Source organism: Mesocricetus auratus, unplaced genomic scaffold (genome assembly GCF_017639785.1).
Source record: "Mesocricetus auratus isolate SY011 unplaced genomic scaffold, BCM_Maur_2.0 Super-Scaffold_6731, whole genome shotgun sequence".
Classification (NCBI taxonomy): Eukaryota; Metazoa; Chordata; class Mammalia; order Rodentia; family Cricetidae; genus Mesocricetus; species Mesocricetus auratus.
This window is the reverse complement of record NW_024429185.1, coordinates 14639805-14661960: the sequence shown is the minus strand read 5'-3', so window position 1 is coordinate 14661960 and position 22156 is coordinate 14639805. Positions and strand designations below refer to the sequence as shown.

Here is a 22156-nt window from a genome sequence, read left to right as displayed (position 1 = left end):
AGTAATGGAATCTGGGTGGCTGCTGTGTCTCAGTGTTGAAAAGTCTCATAATTACACACAGGTTATTATGAATTAATGTCTGAACATGGGGAGAAGGCATTTAAAAACTGTCTAGTCTAGCAAAAGTCTCATGCTAATAGAGTTATTTTTCAGATTACTTATGATTCAGAGATAGGGCAAATAAGTGATTGAATTAGCATGAATTGCTTTGTTTGAAAATGACAAGATAATCAGTTAGAAAGAGTAAATTTCATCTCCCTTCTTGCCAGAATCCCCATTCTCAGCAACTCTTCAAATAATAATTTATACCAGTTCTCAATTTCCAACTCCCTTCTGTTCAAAATTACAAGCAAAGAACCATACATTCAACCTGTAAACAGTTTGCACAGATGCCAGCTTTTCAAGATATCTGTTTTCTATTGAACATGTGTATGTATAAGGGTCACCTAATAGGATGCATACAATTTTTACTGGAAATTATTTGAATCATGTGTGTAAACACTCCATAGTTGACTGTGTGCTGGAAAATCCAAATGGATAAGAAGAAGCCCAGACTGACTTTGTTGCTGATAAAAGGCTCCATCTTCCCCCATTCATGTTCTCAGAACCACTAACTTTATCTTTTTCTTATGCAGCACTTTTCTTTTTTACCCTTGATTGAAAACAGATTCCTTTCTCATACAATATATCTGGATAGTTTCTCCTCTTCTCTTCCTCCCAGTTCCCCTGTACCTCCCCTTCCCTCTGGATCCTCTCCCCTTCTGCCTCTCAAAAGAGCAGGCTCCTCAGAGATAAGAACTGCTAATTTTAAATAACTTGGCTTTTCTCAGATTCTTGGTAATTAGCAGATATCTGTTAAAGGGCTAAATAATCCTTTACACACTTCGTGATGTATGATGCATTCAGAATGTGGAGACTACTTTACTTGAACTACAATCAACTAGAGCAGGATCCCATGCTTCTACCTTCTCTGTAAGAGTAAGAAGCAGACGACTGGGAGGAAATCTCGCTCCAAAATCACCTTCCATAGCTTAAATTAATAAGACCATAACTTCTCAGACAGGAAGCACACACATTTATTTTGAGGCATGTACCAGCAATATTTAGCTGTATAGAATTTTGAAGAGTCTGGGCAATGAATTAGTGAATGGGTTATATTACAGCAAAACATAGCAATTCACTTAGGCATTAATTAAAGTATTGCCTATCTCCTACAATTAAGCTAGGACCAATGGATAACTAGCAATTTTCTAATACTAATATTTTGCTTTCCTTTATCTACACACACACACACACACACACACACACACACACACACACAAACACATATATTTTCTTAATTTAATTGTGATACCTTATTTCTCTATTTCTCTTATTTTAGCTTTGGACAAAGTCCTCAAATTGCTAGGAACACACACTCCAGGCAGCAAAATAGGTAAACAGGTGATGCTTTGAAGGATCTGTATCTGTTCTTGATTATTCTTTATTAATGTTTTCCCTTTTAAACAAATTTCTTGGGCATTAATTGGACAGCCTAATATAAGCTGTGTTACCTGTCTCTTACACTGCATCTTGAGACCAATGCTAATCAAATTCTCTGATTTTTTTATTCCACAGAAATGCAGCATTTCTCTAAAGCATCTGTAGTGGTTTCATACATTAATAGATAAGGCACTAACTGGAAATTTGTCTTCATACAAACTTATATATACAAATATATAAATAACTATAAATAGGTAAATATATAGAAGGAAGGAGGGGACAGATTCAGGAAGAGAGATTGGACATTTACACAATACTTTGGAGTATTCATCTTATCAAATACTTAGCAGAATTTCATTTTGTCAAATATCTAATTTTTATCCACATATCAATGCTACCTAGCACAGTTTTCCCTAAGTATAACGTTTCTCTGGTCAAGAATGGCTTTTATTAGTGGCAAAGAAACACACACACACACACACACACACACACACACACACACACAGAGAGAGAGAGGGGGGGCAAGAATGCAGAGAAAAGGCCCTCTACAAAGCATAGTGAGAACATGAATGTTTTAATTCTTGCAAAATTTTCTCTCTTGAAAACATAAGTTATTGCAACAGTTTTGATATTGATTGCTCCTAAGGGTTCATGGATTAAAATGTAGTTCCCACTGCGAGTTACTAAGATAGGGAAGATCTAATGTAGCAATTGAGTTTAGACATCACTGGTGCTTAGATAGGGCTTTTGAAAGTTGATTAGGATTGGAAACAGCCTTTTGTGTGCAATACCTATGGTTGAGTATTGATGGTCTTATAAGAAGAGAAAGAAGAAAAAGATGCATATATGTATACATACGCTTCATTTCCCTCACCATGCAATGCTCGGTGATGCCTTAGGACTTAGTCAGCAATAAGGCCACCACAAGATATGGTCCCTAGACCTTGTTCCTCCTGTCTTTGAAGCAGAATGAATGTCTTTCTAACTGCCTTAATAAAATACTGAAGATATTTTATTACAGCAATGAAAATGAACTAATGTACTCAAACACTCTAATTTAATGTCAATTGCCATACAAGTATGTAAAAACAACAGTTCCACTATCAAATATTACACTGTAAGATAAAATCCCTTGGGGTTGATTACATAGAGCATTATTTACTACAACCATTACCTTTTCAACCCTTGTTAGACTCAAAGCAGAAGCATAACTATATTATTATATTTCATTCCTTCTATTGATATATTTTATATTACACTAGCCTCATATTTTCTTAACTTTTATCAGTTTTTAACTGCTGTTGCTTTGTATTGTTAATATTATTAGAAACTACTTAAGTAGAAGCACTTTATCTTAAAATAATGAGAAATATAAGAATCAAAGTTACAATGAGCTTAGATCAAGTTCATAATCTCAAGTATGAGGATGAGCTAAGTGGATTAGGGTTCTATAATTAGATTATCTAAATTAAGCAACATGTGCACAGTGTACCCGTTAAATATTTAACAGGATAATTACCCTCTCTAGACTTTACTTTAAAGCTAACAAACAATTAATTTTCTCATGGTCAATCTAGTAAGTAAATAGGAACTTTAGTACATAGCCATTCTGTAGACCAATTCTTCCCACAGATGTTACTCTGATTTCATATCATGGATGCTGTGGTTTGGTATCTTTTTTCAGCTTTAGCATTTAATTCCGGAAGTTCCCAACTTTTTGAGCCAGACAGTTTACTTGGGATCTTGTTCTTTGTCTGTAGCGACAGTTTTGGACATCTTAAAGGTTATCTAGAATTTCCATAATACTTAGTTTTCTGTTACTTCATGAATATTTACAGGATTATTGCATTAAATCCATTCCTATAAGAAGACTGATCCTGAGTCTGGACTTAAGATGTAGGGAGTATGCTGTTCCTCACTGTGGTGTTAGAATGCCCACCGTGGTTTGGGGCAAGGGACTTAGCTCTGCCCAAGCTTCAGTTTGTAACACATGACATTAATATCCAATTGACCCCAAATAATGTTGAGATATTATGAGATACTAAGTGTTCAATTGTTCTTAAGTCGTTAATAAAATTAGATTACTCTTATCAAACTAACTTGTTTGAGAAAAATCATAATATTTACTAAAGCCAAGGTCTTTGAATTATTTTTTTGCATGTAGCTTTGCACACACTAATGGCACTAAAGGATGGAATGTTATTTTTTTGGTGCAAAGTTCACCCTAATGAAAGTATATTTCAATCCTTCTCATCATCCCTTAAATGAAGAATCAATACTTTAAGTTCTGATTATTAAAATGAGTACTTTTAAACATGCCCATGATGTTACAACCCGCTGTTGTAATAAATTACAACTCAAATAGGAAAGAGATAATTCATAAAAGTAGACACAGAACTGGAATTAGTTATCTTCACCTATCTATAGGGAAGCATAACATAATGTTGAGGCTTTATAAACCACATTTACATGAGAAGTTTAGTAAGGGTAAAGGTAGGTTAGTGATAGGTTTAGATTGAGCTTAGCACGAGTATTGCACAATACATGGAGATTTTATACAGCTGTTATTTGTGATATAAACTTTCTTACTAAGTTGTTAGTGTAAATGACTGCAAGCTACATGTATGGGATCTATTTCTATGGCACCTCCTATATATTACTTTGCAGTTAATCATAATCTGTAATGATAACTATTAGATGTTTACCCAAGCAGAAACACTACAAAAATGTTTTCACTTAAAATAGAATTACACTGATTCCCCATCCCTTTCCTCCCTGCAGCCCCCAATGTTATCCTCTCTCCAACCTCTCCCATGTTCCCCCACTCTCAAGACTCTGAAGAACAAAAACATTTTAACAAATGAAGTTCTACCTAGTAACAACTTAGTCACTGCTCAGAAAGTAAAGAAAGTTATGGTTTTACTAGGCTTTGAAATTCTATTATCTAGCTACTAGAGTCTTTTTTAAACCTAAAAGTGTGCTTGAGAATAGAGGTGAGATTAGAGAACATCGCATGGCTACCACAACATAGAAGTCTAAGAGTCTTAATATGCCTCTGGGAATACAGATTTTACTGAATAAGGCAGGCTAATGACATCAGCATTTGGGAGATACCTGATTAGGTGCACTGTGACTAGGAGGTCTCTGCATCCTGATGCAGTGATCTTCCATTCCCAGGACTTCTTGAGGTGGAACTCTGGGAAGCTTGATTGCATGGGAAACTATACAGTACATTTCTCAAGGTTCACACTTAGAGATTTTATGCTGTTACAGAAGAAAATGTTGCTATTTTCTTCTCCTGACTCCTTGTGGGAAATAGAATTTTCAGGATTTTTTTCTTTTGCATTTTTCACACAACTCATTTTCAGTTAATTAGCCAAACTCAAAGACACAGAAATACTTTTTCTCTTAATATAATAAGTCTAAATAAAATTTGTCACACATGAACTATGAAAATACTTTTGTAATTACTATTTGGGTTGTGCTTGAAAAGTAAATCAACTTTTAAAATAACTAAAATTTTCAAGTAATTTAGATTCACATGCATTTTGAAGAATTAATAGAGATTCTGTGTGCTTTGTTCCTCATTTTTTCCCAGTGGCAACAACTTCACGAACTATGGTATGACTTCACAGCCAAGAAATCAGCACTCATATAGGCCACTGGCTAACACAGATTTCACCAGTTACACGTGACCTCTTGTGAGCATGTGTATGCATCTTCAGGTCTGTGTAACTGTATCATATGTGCATATACAAGAAAATGGTGACAAACACAGTCGAGCACAATAGGTGTTTCGTAGCAAGGCTCCCATGCATAGTAATATACTGCTGCTTGACCAGTTTCAGTGAAATGTAGAGAATTTAGTTCTCTTTAGATTCTTTGTAAATGTTTCATATTGGATATAATTATTTTCTAAATGTATATTGAGTACCACATTAGGTCATTACTCTCTTTGCTTCTTTCATCCAACTTGCCTTAAGAAGCTTAGAGCCTTTGGTAGTATTTATCCCTGGCATACAAATAGACTTTGAGTGCCCATGCCACAATGAGGGATACTCTCTCAGCCGGGATTCTTGGGGGAGGGCCTAGGCCCTACCCTGGATGAAATGACAGTCACTGGAGATCCACCATGGATGGCCTCACCCTCCCTGGGGATCAGAGTAGAGATTGGGTGACCTGGTGGGGAGGATGGGGGAAGAGGGGAGGGAGAGGGAGCTGGATTGACATGTGAAGCAAGCTTGTTTCTAACTTAAATAAAAAAATCTTAGGTAGAGATATTTCATTGTACTTACCCACCCCCCCATGCCTCATCTTTTCCTTGTGAAACTCTGAGCTTTATTATCATTATTTCCTGTGCAGATAATTTATATAAGGCATCCTTTAATGATGGACTTCTGAAAGTGGCTTCATTTTTCATTCCTTTTTGTTTTGGTATGTGTGAGGTGGTAGCATTTGTATATGTGTGATCTATGTATGCACATGAGTGTATGTGTGTGTGTGTGTGTGTGTGTGTGTGTGTGTGTGTGTGTGTGTGTATGTGACTGCATACACCATGAGGAGCGAGTAGGATGTTGGGTGTCCTAACAGATAGGGCCCTGTAGGTCATTGTCCTATGTATTTCATGGAGAAAGGGTCTCTCACTGAACCTGGAGCTAAGTTGGGAGCCAACAGTCTTCAGCATACCTCTTATTCTCACCTGGCCAGCTAATTTCTTACAGGTGCACATAGCAATGGGTGCTGGGAACTTGATGCTTGTGTAGAAAATCTTCTTACATACTAGCTGTCTCTTCCTAACTTTAGTTCTCTTTTTCTATTTTTAAATTTTATTTAAATTAGAAACAAGCCTGCTTGACATGTCAATCCCAGTTCTCTCACCCTCTCCTCCTCCCCCGCCTCCCACCAACTCCCCCAACTCTCAACCCCATCACCCTTCTGCTCCCCAGGGAGGGTGAGGGCTACTTTTTATTAGCAATAAGAGGAAACATTTGATTTTCTTTGATTCCTTGCTTTAGGAATCTTTGAAATATAGCATTTTTTCGTGGTTCCAATGTTTTCATAAGATAAACATAAGCTTATGCTCCTCTGTAAGACATAGACTTTGAGTACCCATGCCACAATATGGGAGGCTCTCTCAGCCCGGACACTTGGGGGAGGGCCTATGCCCTGCCCTGGATGAAATGACAGTTACTTGAGATCCACCATGGAGGGCCTCACCCTCCTTGGTGATCAGAATGGAGATTGGGTAGGGGACTGGGGGACCTGGTGGGGAGGGTGGGGGAGGCGGTAGGGAGAGGAAGCTGGGATTGATATGTGAAACAAGATTGTTTCTAACCTAAATACAAAAAAAGATACACAATAAAGACATACACTTCTTACATTTTCAGCTTCAGAATATTTTCTCTCTTCAGTTTTCATAACTTTAATTATAATACATCTGCTATGCATTTCTTTGAGTTTACATTATTTGATTTATATAACTTCTTGAGTTTCTAAGTTTGTGTCATTTGATCCATTTATGAAATGTTCAACGATTATTACTTTAAAACTGATTTTAGTTTTTCTATATAACTTATTTCTCTACCTCTGATATCCCTTTGTAAGAGCACTAGATCTTGAATGAGGTACAGTAGACATTGCTGAAACCTCAGCACTTGAGAAGTAGAGACAGGAAAGTCAGGAGTTCCAAGGTGTCCTTAGCCGCATAGTGACTTCAAGGCCAGCCAGAACTACACGAAACATTGGTGCTTTGTCTGTAATTGTTCCCCATAATCTTATAGGAAGTGGTAATATTAGGATGCGTGGCCTTGTTGGACTAGGGGTGGTCTTGTTGGAGGAAGCATGTTTCTGTGGGGACAGTTTTTGAGGTCTCTTATGCTCCAACTTCACTCAGTGTGACAATCAACTTCCTGTTGCCTGCAAGACATAGGACTTTTAGTATCGTATCTTACACACTGCCATGCTCTCCACAATGATGATAATGGATTGGTCTTCTGAAACTGTAAGGGAACCCCCTGAATTGAATGTTGTCCTTACATGGTCATGGCCTCTCTTCACAGCAATAGAAATCCCAACTAAGACAGAAGTTGGTGCCAGGGGCTGGGGTATTGCTGTGAAAGCGTGACTGTGGTTTTGTTTGGAGTGGTATGGACTTTGGGACTGTGGGTTAGGAAAGCATTTGAACATTTTAAGTGCTGCTTAATAGGAGCATGGAAGACAGTGGTGCTGAGTGTGATTTGATGAAGTGGGGAGAGGGGTCCTCCCTCAAATGGTTTCAAAGGAGAAGAATTTAGTATGGTGCCTAGAGATTGTTCATTGTGATATTTTGGTGAAGAAAGTGGCTGCCTTTAACCCTTGTCCAAAGAATCTTCCTGGGGCAAAAATGAAGAATTTTGGATTAATTTCATTGGTAGAGGAAATCTCAAAAAGGCCTAGTATAGACTCTGCCGTGTGGGTATCAGTCATAACTCTTATGAAGATTCATAATGAAAAGGAACAACCTGAGCAGAGCGAAAGTTTTGAGAAGGTAAAGAACACCAGGAAATGGAAGGGAGCTAAGTTCTGTGTTCAAGGTGATAAATGGATTTAGAAGCTGAGTAAAAGGAGCAATGACCTCAGGAAAAAATCCCAACCAGCTAAATTTCCAACTTGTAAGAGGAGTTAGAGAAAAGCTTAGAGCTTGGTGTAGTGGAGGCATGTCCTTAATAGTGTCACAGGGAAGGCAGAGGCTGGGCTAGTAGGCCTTTGATTTTGAGGCCAGTCTGATGTAGAGATCCAGTTTCAGCACAGCCAAGCTTAGGGAGCAAAGGACAGAAAGCTGGTGAAGATGTAATTGAACCAGGGTCCATGTGCCTGCTCCAGTACGAAGCAGAACTTGGTAGTTTTGTATATTGTTGCAAGCTCATGGGGGCCAGGGAGTGGGATTTGGTACTTTACTGTAATTCTCCCACAATATCATAGGCAGTGGCAATATTAGGAGATGTGGCTTTGTTGCAATAGTAGGGTGGTTTTGTTGGAGGAAGTGTGTCCCTGTGGGGGCAGATGTTGAGGTCTCATTTGCACCACTTTTGCTCAGTGTGAATCAGTGGACTTCCTGTTGTCTGCAGGATGTAGGACCCTCTGGTACTCCTCCATCAGTATATTAGCTTGTATGCTGCCATGTTCCTCACTGTGGTGATAATGAAATGGACCTCTAAACTGTAAGTGAGTCCTCTCAATTAAATATTTTTTATAAGAGTTGCCAAGGTCATGGTGTCTCTTTACAGCAATAGAAACACTAACTAAGAAATACCCCATCAACAAAACAAATCCCAAGCACACACATGTGCACGCACACACACACACACACACACATATATATACACACACACAAATGCACAAACACACAAATACACCTATAATACACACACATATACACTCACACATGTACATACACACACAAACACACAGGTACATATATTATACACACACATAAATACACAAACACAAATACACTGACACATACATACACATATACACATATATACAAACACACACACACACAGCAAAACAATCAAGCAACAGCATGTATATCTCAACAAAACAAAAACAAAGTACAAGCTTACTGGAAAATTCAAGCTCACTCACTCTACTGTAGAGTAAATTCAGTGATCTTTGAAATTTTGGTTTTGAATTTTTATTTAAAAATCTATTTCTATGATGATTTTTAAAATAATTTCAATTGCTTCTTTAGAATTTCTTTTTTTTTAGTTGAGAAGTTTCTAATAGCAAATGACTGAAAACCAACCTAGCATACATGGGGTTCACTAATTTAAACTACTTACACACTATGCTACTAACATATGTTGGTTGCTTTTTCATCACCCATGTAATTTTCCTTTCCATGACATGATCAGTGGTTTTCAAATTCTGCCTTGAACACAGTGAATATTTCATGATAAAGTCACAGATTGTTTTTATATTAGTTAATTTCATTGTTTTAACAAATGCCATAAAGTATGTGGCTCAAATAAGAAATATTTATTTCTTGCTTTTCTGAAGCTTAGAAAAACAAGATGATACATATGATTATTTGTGGAGGGGATATCTATATTTATGACTGGCAGATAGGTACCTTCGTGCTACATCCATTTATGATAGAAAAAGAGTTTATCTCTCAGAGGTTTTGTGTTCTATTTATTTACTAGTTTGTTTGAGACAATGAGACACTGTCTCAAAACACTGGCATTGAAAACACAGAAATACACCTACTTCTTTCTCTTCTGTGCTGAAATTATAAATGTATACCACTATAGCAGATTATAGATGCTTTTTTTAATGAAAGCTGCATACATTTCAGTACATAGAGAAATGTGTTTATTATATTATAGGTGAAATAGAAAGCTTCTTATATACTTGATAAATGCTCTACCACTGAGCTACACTTCCAGCTGAAAACAGCAATATTTACCCCCCATTTTCTTTGCAAGCATTGTCCTGAGTATGGTATACAGAGAGTTGAGAAGATGTGAGTTCTGTGTTCTGTAGTGCCTGTGTTGATGGGGGAGGAAGGGGAAATTCAGAACTAGCCAGCTCCACCTTACACTGTTTCAATCAGTCTCATTTATGCCAAGGGTAAATTGGTTACATCTTGCAATTAAATATTGTGAACACGTTTTATATAATAAATGTTTTTCAGTGTCATTATAGCAGCCAGGTATAAACGTTGTAAATAATTGCTATAAAATAGGTATCACAGGTCTTTAACAGTTTGATTTACTTATGCATACTTGATTTAAAAAAAGTCAAGATCTTACTCAATGTCAAAAATTTGGAGGTATACAACCTTGATAATACATTTATTTTGAATTGAATTGATTATGTGACTGAATTAAAAAAATTCAGGTCCGTTAATATGATTCCATTAAGTTACAATTACATTATAAGACTTAATTTAACTATTCCTGCCATTTTTATTTTGTGACTTGAAAATTAATAGGAATCAAGAATAAGTTTTCTTGGGAGATTTAAAGGCATGATTTATCCAGAGTCACTAAAAAGATGAATATATCATCTCCTTCCTTCACCAGAAGACAGTTAAATTTCTCTTTGTAATTTATCAAAAGTCTATATGAATTATTGAAAAATAGATGAGATCTGTTTTCATGATACTATTTAGGACATAATTTTTCAAAGAAATGTTTAAAATAATAAACCTTGCATATTTATTTTGAAGAAAGCACACTTTGAAGGCAGTTTACCTGAACTCGTATAGATAGTATAGATGTTACACTAAACATAACTCAAATTTAACATCTGCATCTCCTGATGCTGTAAGTCTGAGTTCATAAAGCCTGTGGCTGACAGCCTAGAGCATGGCCATTGCCCTTTATTTCCTACTTTTATGCATTTTAATACAAAAGAATATGTAAATGCAGTTACCAGAGTAATTCTTCGGCTTCAGAGATGAAAATTTTAAGAAAACTGTGAAAAGCCCAGAGACTCTTTGAATAATTCTAAACTGTTTAAGGGCACTGAAGTCAACAGAGTCTGTTCTGTCCCCGAGGAAGGTGCTGTACAAGGACCTAGCAGCAAGATTGATCCTACAAATGTCACCCTGAAGATGAAGAATGAAACAGCAGTGAGTGTGATAACTTAAAATGATGTATTGTTGTGTATTCACTATTGTTTCCTATCAGACTTCCCAGGGACTTCCAGACCTACTGAATCAGTGTTCACAGAGGCAGGTTTGACAGCTGAATTTTTGACAAAATAGTTTTAATTCAATAAGAATACACCTTGTAAAATTCTAATAAGCTCATATTTAACATAATAAATCAGGGAGTTGTATGATTATATGGTTTTAGGAGTTAAAAAGTATAACCAAACATTTATTATTTGTTAACTTACTCATCATTGAATCCATGATTATGCCTTCATAGTCATTTATTTATTGTCCTTTATCACATCACAAGAAATATGTATTTTCACCTGAAATTATGTCAGAGGCATCACTTGCAATGACCAACCTAGAAATAAGGCTGCAGTTTCAGTAAATTTCTGGGTCATTTGATTTAGTATTTTGCCAGAGAAAATTTAGACAGATTAAGTGATAACTTCTGTATGTTTTAGTTTATAAATAACCTTTTATGAGGTCATTGAGAGTTTGTACTATATTTTCAAACTACATTTTGAATTTGAAAACAAAAAACCCTGAATGTGCTTGAAGACTCATTTTTGATTCTTAAACCAACAAAGTTATGATACTGGAAGGAAACACATTATTTAAATCTCCTGTCTCACTATAAGGCTGGTAGCACATCCAGGCTGCTTTTGCAATGCCTTGGAAGCTGGCAATGGCAAAGATGGAATTCAGATCTAACTCCATCAGGGAAGCTAACAGTATAGAGAAACTATAAACAACTCAGGATGCCAAGGCCAGCGGGGGACAGGGGCCTTGGAGATCAAAATTACCAAGTCAAAGGGTGCAGAGGAACAGGGATTTGGTAACCATGCACAATGTTCCATTTACATGTGTTTAACTGGAGCAGGTGACTTTGGTCATCTTACAATAAAGACTGGAGACTGTATCCTTCCCTCAATCACAGGAGTGTAGAGCTAGAATAATTGTCATCTTCCATAGTCTGTTCCTAATACCCATTCTCCTGCTGAAAGGGCCTTCGAGATGTTGTTTGACTCTTCTGCTGGCTTCCTTAGTGATTTGACTTTAGGTTTTCTCACCTTTTGCCTATGCTGAGAAGTCTTTCCTTGACTTCCTAACTTTGCCTTTCAGTATGCAGATATGCTTATTGTATTATATGGTAAAAGTCTGTTGGTTTTTTTTTTTAATGCATCCCCCAAAGTGAGTGGCATTATTGAGAAGTGTGGCCATGTTGGAGGAAGTTTGTCACTGTGGGGGTGGGCTTTGAGGTCTCATAAATGTTCAAGCCACGCCTAGAGAGACAAATCACTTCATGTTGCCTGCAAGTAAAGACCTAAGAATCTTAGCCCCTTCTCCAGCACCATGTCTGTCTGCTTGACACTATGTGCCGCCATGATGATGACGGACTAAACCTTGAAACGTAAACCATCCCTATTAAATGTTTTTCCTTTATACGAATTTCTGTGGTCATGGCATCTCTTAACAGAAATAGAAACTCCAAGACAGTCTGTCATGTATTGACCTGCATGTTTTACTCATGCCCTTCATCTGGGTTTCTGTGTTTGCTTGTTTTTTTATTCTTCTCTCATATCTTACATCCTGAAAGTAGTTTCCCCTTCCTCCACTCCTAGCCCCTCTACCCCACCTCCCCTGGGTTTCTTAAAAGGAATTCATCATCATAATCACTCTCAGACTCCTCAGATACTCTGCCCCTCTATGTGTTAGTTGAGGGTGTGTGGAAAGAGTCTGTGAAAAGAGCTGTGGACTCATCTTAGTATTATGTTACTAAGCAAAGAGGCTATTGAGAGGAGAAAAGAGAATTTGTCTTCTGACAATAGCAGTCTCGGGCATTCTGATTGAGTGTATCAAAGTCACCAACATTTTTATAGGGGAATAGTACATAACATGAAAGGTCTATTATTGCAAGACATTTGCGCAACATTGATACAGGCATTTACTGGTTGTAGAGGCTCATCCCTATAATCCTAACATATGGAAATGAGGCAAAAAAAGATCTCTGATTTCAAAATGGGTTTGATTTTCTCCCATCATCTTTTATACAAATAGTGTATTGATATAAACAAAATTCAGTGTTTGATTCTTTGTTATAAAGCATAATTTAAACATTTACCCCAATAAAAAGTTACACTTATATTACATAATGTATGTAAAAATATAGAACCTAAATTTTAATTCAGAGAGATTTTGAAGTTATCCAACCGTACACCTAACCTTAAAAGAAGAGTGTTTACTGGAGACTAGAAGATGGAGGCAAGCCTAGAAGTGAATATAGTGTTAATTTAAGAGTTTGTAGCTTAATTGGATGCTCCTTGACTCTAAAGATTATTATAGATCTTGAAATTAAACTAAACATTGCATTTTTGGAATAAAACTTAGAAACAGGAGGTATTTATCAAAATGCACCATAGTATCTACTTGCTGAATCACCTCTGACAAAGGGTCAGAGACCCTGATCTATTTATTCTCCAGGAATGCAACACATTTCTCACTTAAAGCTGATGCCATGTCTGTTCTGGAAATGTTAGATTTTTAATTATCCACTAAGAAAAAGTAAAGTCTGTAACCCTTGTAAAATAAAACCAAAAAATAAATAAAAACAAAACAAACAACAGCAACAAAACCCAACCAATTTGGTTTTACAATATAATCTTCTTTTTTTATAATACAAGAATTTTAACTCTTTGCAGGCACAATCTTTCTCTAACATACAAGTAATATGCTTTTTCTGTTCTTCTGAGCCATGTTCCAAGGTAGTGAAAATTTTTTTTCTGTCAATGGCAGTTATTCATGGAAATCTTCAAATCATTATTTACCTTTGAGTTAATAGAAAACAAAAATATATTTGTCTAAACTTTCTGTCTTAGGTTTCTCTAAAAGAACAAAACTGATAGAACAAACACTCACATAAATATGCACATGTGTCTATGTAATTTGGCAGTGTGTATCATTTCAGGGATGACCACTTAGCACTGAGTAAGTAATCTAGTACGCCCATTCCTGAGAGGGATAAGTATGCTTTTCTCTGCAGTCATTAGATGGCCATAGTTTCTTGTCCAAGGATGGGACTCTGAAATTTCTTCTCTCTCTCTCTCTCTCTCTCTCTCTCTCTCTCTCTCTCTCTCTCTCTCTCTCTCTCTCTCTCACACACACACACACACACACACACACACACACACACACACACACACAAGACCAACATGGCAAGATGCAAAGTACAATAGTAATATTCAGCTGTCTAATTGAACATAAGGCCTGCTCAATAGGAGGGACATTATTCCTGATAACAAAATCTCAGCAATTACAGAGAGCTATTGTGTCCATAAACCTTGGAAAAGAATCTACAGCAGTACTTTGCTAGACCAGCAAAACTCGAAACTATATTCTAAACTCATCCTTATATTCCAGGTAAATGTAGCTCTCACCCTGATCAAAGAAGCTTCTCTCTACACAGCAAATGGAGAACATTACAAAAATTAACATCAGGTAATAATTCAGGGGTCAAAGGATGTGGTGACTCTATTGACAAGTGGTGATACAATTCCTACACAATTTCCGTACTAAGTCTCAGAGGAAGAGGGGGCTGGATTGTAAAAGCCATAGGTCTAGGAAGTATGCGGTGAGATCATGGCTTCTAAAACTGAAGCTAAATTCTTCATTATAATAACTCAGGACTCTGTTAATAAATATTGACATTTTGTTTTTAAAACTTACTTAAAGTGCATGGGTAAAAAGAAGCGAAAATTGCCTGTTGCATATTACCATATTCTTGAATAGTATACAAACAACGTTCTGATGTTTCTTAGCTGCTACCAGGAACCCTGAAGTTGAAACCATCACTAGAAGTTAAATAAAAGTTTTGAAGTTAAATATTGAATAGAAAATTGGTGCTGGAGAGATGGCTCAGTTGTTTAGAGCACTTGTTGCTCTCACATAGGACCCAGATTTGGTTTCCAGAACACACATGGTCATTCACAACCATCCATAATTCTGGTTCCAGAGGGTCTGAGAAAGTCACAGTTTCCATTTTCACCCTCTGAGACTTTTGCTTCCTATAGCAGAGACCTTAGAAAAATGCTAAGTTGTTTATATTACTTTTAATAATTTCTTTCACAAGCTAGAAATTGTTACCCAAATGTTATTATCTTTGGTTACCTATGTCATATCTTCATTTTCTGTTTTTACCTATGCAGGAAAACTAAAAACAAAAACTAAATGGAAATTCAGACCATAGTACTTCTTAAATTTGTAAATTGTATATTAAAGGCAATCAGGCTTTTAATCATTTTATACGATATAAGTAAATGATATATTTCATATTTAATAATGCCTTTATGATTAGTGTATGCACACTAAATTATTCTAGGCATTAGGACTCCTATATTTGATCATTGTAATCTAATCAAAGACTCAGACATAAACTGACACACCTATGGACAAATGGTTTTTGGTAAAGAAGCCAGAAACACAAAATGAAAAATAAGAAAGTATCTTCAACAAATGGTTCTAGTATAATTAGATGTCTGAATGTAGAAGAATGCAAATAGATCTGTATCTATCACCCTGCACAAAACTCAAGTCCAAGTGAATCCAAGACTACTACATAAAACCAGATACCAGAGCCTGATAGAAGAGAAAGTTGGGAATAGCCCTAAACATACTGGCACAGGAGATAACTTCCTGAACAGATTATCAGTAATGCAGGGAATAAGACCACCAATTAATAAATGGGATGTCATGAAACTTAAAAGCTTCTGTATGGTAAAAGTCACCACCAACAGGACAAAAATAACAGCCTACAGAATGAGAATATATCTTTACTAACTCTGTATCTGACAGAGGTCTAATATATAAAATCTATAAAGAATTTGAGAAACTAGATAGCAAAAAAAAACCCCACATAATTAAATGAAAACTTGGAGTACAGATCTAAACATATTTTTCAACAGAGGAAGCTCAAATGCTCAAGAAATACTTAAAGTAATATTTGACAACCTTAAGTGTCAGGGAAATTCAAACCAAAATGTCTCTTTGATTCTATCTTACACCTGTCAGAATGGCTAAGACCATAAACACAAACTGTGTCTCATGCTGGAGAGGATGTGGAGTAAGGGGAACACTCCTTCATTGCTGTTGTGAGTGCAAACTTTTACAACTACTTTGGAAATCAATGTGGTGTTTTCTCAGAGTACTGAGGATCAATCTACCTCCAGACCCATCTATCTCACTCCTGGGCATATACCCAAGGGATTCTCAATCTTTCTACAAGGACACTTGCTCATCTGTGTTCACTGCAGCTTTATTCACAATAGCGAGAAACTGGAAACAACCTAGATGTCCCTCAACTGACAGATAAAGAAAATGTAGTATATTTACACAATGGATCACTCAGCTGTTAAAAATATAAGATACTCATCAATAAATTTTAGGATTTTGAAACAGAACAAAATCCTTCCCCTAATTTAACATTGCAAACTGCTTATTCACCATTTTTCAGGTGTGTACAACTGAGGCATCCACTGAAGAAACAGTATATGAGGTTAGTTCCCTCTTCTCATTCTTCTGTGACTTTCCAGAAAAGCAAGAGCTTGTGGCTCATTTCCTTTTGCATTTCTCATGTCCCTACACCAAAAATGTCAAATCAACTCCATATGTAAACACAAAAGATTTTAGTTCAAATTTTAAGTTACTTCATTTTAGTTCAACTAAAATAGACTATTTCCTTTTCTGGTGCTGATTTAGTCTATTACAGGGAAGAAATCAGAGAGTTTGTATGCTATTCATCCATTAAGAGTCCTAAGGCAAGACCCCTGTGAAGCTTGATCAGTAATTGGTCTCTGGGTGCAGCTGGTAGAAATACTGTTTTGACAGTGGACAATATTGGGAGCAATAGCCTCTTGCCTCTCCATCATTTTACTCCTTCCCTTCATTATCTGATTGTTGTGAATAAAATAGGCAGAATGGAAAAATGTATGGAAATGGCTAGGCAAGCATCTTGCGAATGTGGCAATTACTGTATTTTTTAACATATGTATACTATAACCAAATGTTCTAGCCACATATGCAGTGTATACATAAAAATAAAATGGCCAGTGTTTTTATTTCTCTATAATATGTATTTTTTGAATAGCACATGGTTAGAGTATGAGGGCATGACTCTGAGTTGAAACAAATCCTCAAGGTATTTAATTTCATATATTATTAATTTAGGAATATAAGGCTAATGAGCCTACAAGAGAAAACAAATACCCATGGTAGAGGACAAGTCTTTTGTTTGGTAGTCATATTTATTGCTTTCTTTACATGTTTGCACATGAATATTTTTTAAATGTGAAGATAAAGCTATCAGCCTATCTACCTACTATTGAACTATTATGTGTACATATAAATGTATTTCATGCAATGTATATGTATTTATTTATACACATTCAGAAGTCAAGTTTAAACACAGTAAATTTCCTCTGAAATTCTAACTTCTATGTTTCTTAAATATTATTTATGGTTAATTTTAAAATGTGTTATAAATACTTTTTTGTTTGCTTTAAAGTACCACTTTGTATTTATCACCTATGGTAATTTCAGTTGTTCTTGGTGTTGTAATTTAAGAATAGTGGCACATGAGATAAAGACACCATGCAATAGGGTACAAGCAGAGGTGTCTTTTATTATGGAAAGGAAGTATAAAAAATGGAAAGGGGATAGCTAATTACTGTCTTCTATCCCCTTTCCCATTTTTTATCACTTTGGAGCTCATTCAATATTGAAGGATATCTTTCTCAGCCTCGATAAAGGGGGAGGACCTTGATCCTGACCCCAAATGATGTGACAGAATTTGATGATTCCTCAATTGGTGGCCTTACTTTTTCTGAGGAGTGGATGGAGGGTGGGATGGGGAGATGGTGGGGGAAATTGGAGGACTGGAGGGAGAGGCAACAGGCATTGGTATGTAAAATAAGATTGTTTTAAAAATAAAAGGAAAAAATCAGAAAAAAAAGGGGAAAGTGAGGGGGGAGACTGGTCTCCTGGGACAGGACCATCAGAAGAGAGGAAAGAAGGAGAGAGGGGGCAGAGAGGAGACAGAGAGAGAGAGAGAGAGAGAGAGAGAGAGAGAGAGAGAGAGAGAGAGAGAGGATGGGAGGTGGGCAGGGCTCTTTTAAAAGGGAACATAGTGAATGTGCACTGCAGCTGAGGATATATCCTGTCAGAGAATCTCAGGGACAGGCTAGTACAGATGCCTAAATTCTAACACTTAGGAATTATACTATGAAGGTGAAATAATTAGATGACATTTTGGTCTCCATCAATTTTCAAGCTTTACAACACTAGCATTAAGATTCTTAACTACAGATAGAACTAGGAGATGAAAACGTGAATGTAAAGAGGTTTATACTTGAATATAAAACATGGAATGGAAAATGTACACATATTTCACTCGCTATTTTCAAACTTCATAAACAGTTTTAATTCTATGTTCTTTCTAATTGTTTGTTTTTTCATTGCAGAGTTTCTGTGGTAGCCCTGACTGTCCTGGAATTTGGTCTGTAGACCAGGATAACCTCAAACTCAGACATCCACCTTGGCTGCCTCTTGAGTGCTGGCATTAAGGGCACATACCAACATGCCCAGCTTTTATTTCTACATTCTTGAGTAGAGGAACAGGATGGACAATGTGTTGTGAATATCCAGATACAAGTCTTTGTAGATCACACATTAATCTTGCTATTTTGTGGATTACATCTCTCTCTGGTCCATCATTCAAGCTGGTATTCACCTTCAAACTTGGCCTTCATGTTTTCTTGTGCTTCAGGTTCAAAGTCCCTTACCTGCTGTGATGACACTAGGGTATATTTGTAAATTCTTTATCATTCCTGCTAGCAAATGGTAGGGCTGTGTAAATTTAATCCAGGTCAGTTATGACATTGAAGTTCAATACATTGATGCTATTTCAGTGTGGAAGCTAATGAAAGAGAAGATAGGAAACATCTTAGGATTGTTCACTTTTGGGTTCTGAGAATCTAGATAGTTATCTGCCCATGACCCAGTGGTCCTGCTTTAAAGACAGGTATTAGGAATAAAGTATGCCCATGTGTTCCAGATAGCAAGGAGCTACCCAGGAGGCCTACATCTGTACTCATCCCTAGGCTGTCTTCTTGTTCTCACGCATCATCTTCCCAGATGAGACCCTGGTTGCTAGGCAACAGGGAAAAGCCACCCCTACCAAGCTTCATTATTATTGTGTACCACAAAGTCCATGAATTAGTAACATGACTTCTGAGAAGAACATGGTATCGGTCAGGACACACACCAATTTCTTTAAGGAAACTTGTGTTTCCTAAATCTGTGAAAAGAGAAAAGCAGGTGTTTTGATAAAACTGTATAAGATGTGCTAGTGAGAAAGATACTTTGAGCATCCACTTCCTGGTTTAGTTCTGTGACTTGCTGTGTAATTCTTGGGTTCTAAATGTTCATTTTCATGCCAACTTTGAGGCTAGAATAATAATAATTTGCTTTATTACTCAAAATAGTAATTGAGGATTATAATTCAGAAATAATTAGAGGGAAAAAACTGTAAATGGCAGTTTGGCTATGTTTGGTTTCTATTGTGTTTTTAGGAATACTCCTATGGTGATATATAATTCTGCTAAGATTTAGTCTGAGGATAATAATATAGGGCTAAGATATGAACACTTTATTGGTAAGTGACTTTACACACACAACAACATCACACACATAGCATTTGTTACATGTCCTTTGTGGCTTCAATCATTATTTGAAAGTTTATATATTTAGAGGATTCAAAATGGTAATTTACCATAAGAATACAAAGTACAATGACCACATTTGTATAATTGGCCTTTCTTTTTCTTTAGGAACCATTTCTTTGGGCTGGACAATTTCACGTTCTTCTATTGTTCTTTCTAAAACCTCAATAAAACGTTGCATACTGTAACGACCTTACTCTGATGTAGACTCATAGTGCTACTCACCATCTGACCTAGTTTTTTTTTTTTGGTTTTATGAGACAGGGTTTCTCTGTATTGTTTTGGAGGCTGTCGGTCCAGCCTGGCCTCGAACTCACAGAGATCCGCCTATCTCTGCTTCCCGAGTGCTGGGATTAAAGGCATGTGCCACCACTGCCCAGCTCTGACCTGGTTTTACCTAACTTTCCCGTCACTCTTTTTAGTCTCTACTGACCACCATCCTACCTTTTATATCTGTGTATCAAAAATTTAAAATACCCTAGTACTGACTCGATTCTCTGCACTGAAGAATGATTTGTGACAAAACAGGTCACCAAAGACAGGAAGAATCAGCAAAGATATTTCCTCTTCTTTTTCTTTCTTTTCTTTTTTTTTTTTTTTGGAGACACTATTCATCATTTAAAATTGGAATAATTTCCTTACCATTCACTTGAGGTATGCTCTAGTATCTATTACCATCCAGAAAAGCCACTGGGGATGACAATTTTTTTAGAAGTAGTAAGTAAGGAGTGTGAACTTTTAGCCTGTAGAAGTGAGTGCCAGTTTTAAAGGCTGCACATTTTTGGAAAGGCTTGGTTATAACAAAGAGGAGAACTGTCCATTCTCTGTTCTAAGACTAACTAGAACTGGTTCTCAGTTCTGGGGTGTTTTTTTGCTGTTTGACCTTGAAGAAGTTTCTGGTGATACATTCTAAAATGAGAAAGAGCATCCTTGAGACTACTCTGAGAAGTGACAATGATTCACATAAGTTACCTGGATCATGGAAAGGAAGTAAATTTATACAATATACACACATGTTTTAAATGCACATTAATGAGTGTTAAGAATGTTTATACTAAAGTAACCAATGCTCAAATTACTCTATACATATATCCTTATGCATATTTTTATGCCTTTTCATTACTCATTCTCCTGAAGGCTAGCATGCAAATCATTTCTTTTCATGATGTTGGAGCCTAGTCCCCTTAGGGACAAAGCAGGTCACCAAAGACAGGAAGAAGCAGCAAAGATATTTCCTCTTATTTTTCATTATTCCTTTTTCATTTATTATTGATTTCCTTTGGTATTGTATGTGGAGTCATTTTATTTTCTTCTGAACTTTTATATGAACATGGCTTGCTCATCTCAAACTCAATTTTCCAAGTTTTCAATTAAACTTTGCTTCTTAACATGGAGTGCCAGTATTGCATTAACCTAAAATATATAGATGATTAGGTAACTCTTATGATTACTATAGAAAAAGATGATTTATATACTCTTAGTCAATCTTACACAAAAATTACAAAAATTACATTTTAGCATACTGTCTAGATAGTATAAGATAAGTAACACACATCTTTTCTGTGTATTGAAGTTTTCTGTTTATCTGGAAGCATATTGAATTTACTTTGAGGAAGTTAAGTCTACTCTGCTAAATGTGCAAATGGTTTTGAGAGAGAAATGGGACATCTGTTTTTTATGCATAAGAGCATCTCAGCAGGTCCTCAGCAAGAAAGCAGAAGGTTACTATTAAAGGAACGGTTGTGCATGACAGAGGAAATGTAGGGAGGATACTTAAGCTGTTTTGAATACAAAATCAGTCTAGCAGGAAGCAAAAGAAATGCAGACTTGTCTGCGAGGTCATTATAATAGTGATAGAAGCTGAAACCCAAGATAATCTAGTAGTTCCTGAGGAATGACAGGTCACTTATGAACATTTCTGAAGCCCTATCTATCTTTCCACTCAAGGGAATGAATTTGGTAGCTGTTTCAAGGATTTTTCCAGTAAGATGCAGGCTGATACATATATGTTTTCTGTTCCATATTTGTACCCAAGCATATCATATCCAATAGTTTTAAAATGTTTGCTTTCTCTAGGAAACTCATGAATTATCTGAGGGCCAGTGATATTATTTACTGTGACTCTTTTTACCTCTCTATTCTGAAACCCTGTTTTTTATCTTTATAATTAATTTCTTCATTTAGTGATCCCCAGTTCTAGGTTGACAACCTCATCTATAACGTTCTTAATTTTTCTCTAGAATCTTATGGTTCC

The 22156-nt window shown here is 36.3% G+C and overlaps 1 protein-coding gene across 1 annotated transcript in view; it reads right to left on the bottom strand.

The window, feature by feature from the left end:
• Positions 1-22156, bottom strand: part of Galntl6 (polypeptide N-acetylgalactosaminyltransferase like 6) — a 1054334-nt gene that overhangs the window by 427664 nt on the left and 604514 nt on the right. The window lies entirely within an intron of this gene.